The sequence below is a fragment of the Zootoca vivipara genome, chromosome 4, assembly GCF_963506605.1.
Source record: "Zootoca vivipara chromosome 4, rZooViv1.1, whole genome shotgun sequence".
In the NCBI taxonomy this organism is placed as follows: domain Eukaryota; kingdom Metazoa; phylum Chordata; class Lepidosauria; order Squamata; family Lacertidae; genus Zootoca; species Zootoca vivipara.
In genome coordinates, this window is record NC_083279.1 from 95,718,612 (window position 1) to 95,724,611 (window position 6,000).

At 52.8% G+C, this 6,000-nt stretch overlaps 1 protein-coding gene across 3 annotated transcripts in view; it reads right to left on the reverse strand.

Annotated features, from left to right (window-relative positions):
* Nucleotides 1-5,799, reverse strand: part of GDPD5 (glycerophosphodiester phosphodiesterase domain containing 5) — a 176,488-nt gene extending 170,689 nt beyond the window's left edge. The window contains exon 1 of one of the 3 annotated variants that reach the window (XM_060273933.1): nt 5,323-5,799. The gene's annotated coding sequence lies outside the window, so the exon portion shown is untranslated. The remainder of the gene's footprint in view (nt 1-5,322) is intronic. The other 2 variants (XM_060273932.1, XM_060273931.1) reach the window with 2 other exon arrangements.
* Between the last annotated feature and the right edge of the window lie 201 nt (nt 5,800-6,000).

A 6,000-nucleotide genomic window follows, 5' to 3' on the forward strand; every position in this document is an offset into this window, starting at 1 on the left:
TGTCCGCTTCTCTGGAGCAGCAGAAAACAATCTTTCTCCCTCCTCCATATGACATCCTTTCATATATTTGAACATGTATATCATATCACCCCTTAACCTTCTCTTCTCCAGGCTAAACATACCCAGCTCCCTAAGCCGTTGATGGTGATTCCTGCTTGGCAGGGGGTTGGACTGGATGGCCCTTGTGGTCTCTTCGGGCTCTGATTCTACGATTCTAAGATCTGATGTTGCCCAGATGGTGGAGATGTCAGACTCTATGATTCTATGATTTCCCTGGAAGCTTGAATTGCATTTATTTTGGATTGTTTGATTTGATGTCTTTTTATGTGTTACAAATTGTTTTTCATATTCTTTAAAATGTAAAGTGGTGTAGAAATGAAATTAATATTAATAATTTTACAATGATAAAGTTCCTTGTTAAAAAAACAACAACTAGACATTCTGTTGTCGCTTCCGTAACCTAGGTTTAAAGCGCCATTTGGCAATAAACTTATATATATATATCCCAGTTTCTAGCACTGTTTCCCAAACCCTCCCCTGCAGGGAAGCCCATTTGTAGGCAGCCCAGAGACATTTCAAAAGTTCTCCCCGTCACCTTTCAAACCCCTCTGTCAGGTAGGCCAGTTTCACACCCATCTGACAGATGACGGGGGTCAAAAAGTTGAAAGAGAGCAGTTACCAAGGCCACCCGGCGGGCGGAAATCTCCGCTTAGCCACAAAGTGAGGATTTAAAAGCTCACAGTTCAATGTTCCTCCTCGCTGTGCGACGCCACCTTGCAGTTATTTAAGGGCAGGCTTAGAGCAGATGAGAAAAGGGATCCTGGGAAGAAGGCAAGGCATTGCCACGATTTTTTTCCCCCTGCAGGTCCACACACACGCAGGCCCCTCCTATTTTTCCACCTCTGCCCATTAATCCAAACCCCTGGTGGAAATGCGCAAGGGGTCGAGGGCATGTGGCCGACATGCACCCGCAATCAGAGCCTGGGCTGCCCAATTTCTCTGCAAAGGGGTCCTGTTGCTGAAGAGGCAAGCCGATTCTTTAAAGAGCAAGCAGCTGCAGAAGGCGACCTGTTTGCCAGTGGGAAGTATGAGAGCGGGGGGGGGGGGACCTCAAAACATAGATAAAAACCAACAGTTCAAAATAAGAAACTGGTGTACACAATGCAACAGCATGCCTCATCAGGGCTTGCCCAAACCAAGAGGTTTTTTGGCAGGCGTCAAATCCAGCCCAGGCCTAATATCAAGAGGCAGGGAGTTCCAGAGGGAGGGAGAGCGATTCCTTGCAACTGCTGGATGAACGTTATTTGGCCTGGAGCCTGAAGTAGCTGCCTTCCTCTGCTCTGGGGGGGGGGGATTTTGCATAAATTGCATCCCTTCACCACCTGCAGAACCAGCACACGGGTCTCACCCTGCCTCCCGCTGACCCCCTTTGCCACAATCTCCCTCCCTCCTGCCCCGAGAGAGGAGTGCTCAGATCTGAAGGCGCTGCCAGCTGTAACACCTCCAGGGGGGCATCAGCTTGTCCAAGCCATCAGGCTTATTAAGACATTATAAGGAAGGATCTTAATTGCTCGCATTGACCCAGCCCACTCCACCTGACTAAGCTGATGAGGTGCCATTAATCTTGCTCAGGCGGTCAGATAACACCCTCCCAAATCTGGGAAAGACTATTTAGGTGTCAAGCAGAAAATTTAAAAGAAAGGCAAACCAAATTTTTTGATGTTCACGAAACGTTGTGGCCGGGGGTAGCAGTGGTTAACACTGGAGCAGTGTTCGAATTTCGCCAGGCGCGTTTTCCAACCGGCTATCGGCCACTGGCTCCCGGGTCAAAAGCCAGGTGCAAAATGCGCCTGGCGCCTGGCTAATTTCAAACAGTGCTGGCTCCACATAGCCATGCTGGTTCAGGGCGATGATGGGAGTCGTAGTTCAAAACAGCAACAGCGCCAGTGTTGGGCAGACCTGGGAGGACCAGGGTTCAAATCCCCACTCAGCCATAGAAAGCTCGTTGAGCGTGTCCATGGGCCAGACACTGCCTCTAAGCCAGGCACCCCCAAACTGTGGACCTCCAGATGTTTTGGCCTACAACTCCCATGATCCCTAGCTAACAGGACCAGTGGTCGAGGAAGATGGGAATTGTAGTCCAAAAACATCTGGAGGACCGAAGTTTGGGGGTGCCTGCTCTAAGCCTAAACTACCTCGCACGATTGTCGTGAGGGGGTGGAATGGGGAGAGGGGAGAACTATGTGTCTGAGGTCCTTGGGGGAAAGTTGGGATATTGACGTGATAGATAATAGAACATCTGGAGGGCGCCAGGTTGGGGAAGGGTGACAGGGTAGGTAACAGGAAAATAAATTGCACTAACGAATGTCAAGGGAGATCTCTTTTGAGCTTGGGATATTCCCGCTGGCATGGAAACATCAGATCCCCGCAAGGAAGATCGCACAGTCGCCTCTGCAATTGCTCCGAGGCTTCTGTGCAAATTCCCACGGGGGATTTTCACAGGCCGCTGCGGAAACGCTACAGGCAGATGTGGCCTTTGGGGTAGAGGGTGGGACCATCGCTGCCCCCTCTCCTTCCCAGATTCGGCCAGGGAGGGCTGGGGGAGAAGGGAGGCAAATAGTTCCCTCCTAAATTAAGTGGAGCAGAGATTTATGGCATGAGCGGAATGAAGTCAGCCAAGAGACGCTCGTCCAAGACGTCGGGGAAACATTAACTTCAAAAATACACATTCTCTACAACCCTGGACACGCTTTCAGGCACTGAACGCCAGTTGTAATGGCAAGCCAGTTCCAAAACACTTTGGCAAAAGGGAGCAGGCAGTAGAGACATATGAACTAATCACAGAATGGACTTCCCAGTATTTATACAGGGGTGGGCAACCTCTTACAGCCCAGGGGCCGCATTCCTTCCTAGGCAAGCTTTCAGGAGCCACATGCAGGTGGGCAGGGCTAGAAGCAAAAGTGGGAGGAGCAACAAATTTTCTCATACATCCATCTCTATTATCCATCCAGGCAAACAAGACGCGTCATCCTCAGAGTGCAAGGGCAAGAGAAAACACTCAAAAATGCTGTGGCCTGGAGAGAAGAGGCAGGGCTGAGGAGGGAGCGTGGCCTTCAGAGAGCTTCGAGGGCCACAAGGCCTGAGCTTCCCCATCCCTGACACATGGCCCTTTACGAAAAGCATGAGTGGATCTCACACTCGTCAGATCCGCTTCGCAATTTTTCCTAGAGCCCCAACATTTCTATTTTCCCATTTGTTGTTTATCATTTCGTGATTGCGTTTCAGTTTATGTAACCCACCTGGGCAGGTGACCTTGGGATGATGCACAGAATAAAAGCCAGAAATAAAAAAATTAAATCAACAAACAAACACCTCCCAAGCACAGCCAGTTGCAAAAGATGTTAGGGGGCTTCCAGACTGTTGTCATTTTCAAGGCAGGGGGAGGCGGGCAAGAAATCAATCACAGAGTGGGAGAGTCAGGTTGAGCAGTTATAGTCCACTGGGAGGCCTCGCACACAAACCTGCTTCCCTCCACAAAATGATCAGACTTTTTCTTTTTTCTGCAATTACGGAAGTGAAGGGGAAATGCAGCAAAAAAGATGAAATCACACTTGTTTGACACAACTTTGTTTAACCTCCCTGCAAACGTATCAGGATAAACGTACCATGCACAGATCACCTGGAAGCAGCCATACAGTTAGCAGGGAAGAACAGGGTGTGGCCGAGCACCTCCTGAACCTTAGGAATTTGCTTTCAGAGCAGAGATGAGCTCACAGGCCTTTCACACACATGCAAAATCCGTTCCTTGTTACATCGCTTCGTTTCAGCCGTCTAATTGGGCGGGAAAACGTAGTTCTGTTGCTGCTGTCAACCAACAGAGTCCAGTCTCCGTTCATCCCTGCTTCACGGTAGCCTAAACAGAGGCCACAGCCGCTCTATATATTTAGAGCACTCTTGTACCACTTTAACAGCCAGGACTTCCCCTCCCCCAAAGCATTCTGGGAAGTGTAGTTTGTCAAGAGTGGTAAACATTGCTGGAAGACCCCTATTCCCCTCACGGAGCTACAATTCCCAGAGTTCCCTGGGAGAAGGGAATGACAGTTAAACCCCTCTGTATATTATATACCAGTAGCTCTGTGAGGGAAATAGGGGGGGTCTCCTCGCACCTCTCCGCAGCCTCAGCAAACTACAGTTCCCAGGATTCTTTGGAGGATGCCACGATTGCTTAAACTGGTATCATAATGCTTTAAAGGTACAGAGCAGATGTGGTCAGAGACAACAAGTCCTGGCCCCAAAGCATTTACTACATTGTAGATTTGGGCAACGAGGAGGGGCCAGAGATCTTTCAACCACGTTTCATTCATTTTAAATCAACGGTTCATGCATTTAAATGGTGCGGCCCGCTACCCGCACCCCGTGCCAAAGAGGATGGGTTGCCACCTTCCCCCCCCCAAAAAAAAACAGGGCTGCTGTGCCTTTACCCAGCAGAAATTCAACTAGGAAAGGTTTTCCCCATCAGGGTATTGAGATGCTGCAGGGGTAAGAGGGGGGGGGTCAGCTGCACCTGATGAACATCTACCTCCCACGCAACTAACACAGCACAAGAGACTTAAAGGAATGTAAAAAAAGTTGATCGCTTTACTCAAGGGAGGTGGCACAATCTTCAGTACAGCCCCCCTCAGAGAGGATAATTCCTACATAAACAGAAACAATGCATATACTGTAGCCCACCACAACCCAAAGACTAAGGGCGAGGAATAACAAGACACAGGAATCTAAGTTGGGTGATCTCTTTCCTGTTTTCTTTAACAAAAATGCATTCCTATGCATGCCCTACTTACTTCGGAGTAAGCCCCACTGAAGGCAGCAGTACCTCCCAGCAAACTTGCACGGATGGAATGGAGTTGAAACGGGATCCGCAGTTGCCAACTTTTAACCTTGCCCCCGCGGCTACGCCGACACAATTCCGCCTCCAGCGCTTAGCAGGCTACCCCCGCCAAGCTCCCTGCCGCGCTCCTCTCAAAGCCACAGGAGCAGAAGCACCCCGGCAAGCTGGCAACCCGAAGACCTTCACACTTGCGCATATCCAAGCCGCGCGTTAAGGAGCGCCCCTATGCGCTCCAGGGCAAACCACTAACACCGGGGTTGAAAATAAATATTAAAAGCCTCGATTCCACAGACCCCATAAAGCACCCCCTCCCCAACCTAGCCCACCTCCCCGAGCGCGCAAAGAGCCGGAGCGCGGGGAGTCCCCGGCGCGCCGGTTTTGGGGAGGGGGCGCGCAAACCGCGCCTGGGCGTCCCGGAGAGGCGCCGCGCTTACCTTGGCTCGCCTCGGTCGAGAAACGCTCCGGCTCCGCCGGGCACTTGTGGGGCTGCCTCGGTGCCTTCCTGCTCCCTCGGAGCGCTTGTGTAACCTCGGCGGCGGCGGCGGCGCCTCGGTGCCTTTGGAGAGGCGAGGCGAGGCGCGCCAGGCGCAAGCGACCCTTGGCCGGACTCTGCCGTGTTCCTCTCTCGTGCAGCGGTGGCCCTGCGGGACCCAGAGCCGGGTAAGGGCGGATAGCGGCCGGTCGGCCCCGTGTCTTGCTTCTCTCTCTTTGCCCCTGAGGCTCTGCGCCCCGGGCAGGCGGCGGCGGCGGCGGCGGCGTTGCCGCAGCGCCAGGAGCGGAACAAAAGCGAGCTCTCCAAGGCGCCCCAGCCGCGCGCCCTCCTCCTTCTCCTTTCTCCTTCTCCCGCTTCTCCTAATCCCGGCCGGCTTGGCGGCGCTTCGGCTACCCCGCTCGAGTAGCCCCGGGCTGGGTCATCGCGGCTCCGAGCGACCGGGCTTCCAGGACGGCCGAGAACCGCGTCTGCTCCAACCCGGGCGCCCGAAGACGAGCGAGGCGAGGAAGGAAGCAGAGGCGGAGCTCCCCGCGCCCGGACCCGCCCAGCCACGCAGCCAGCCAGGAAAGCGCGGACTACGGCGCAGTTCAGCCGCGGGACCTTTTGTTTTTCCCCGGCG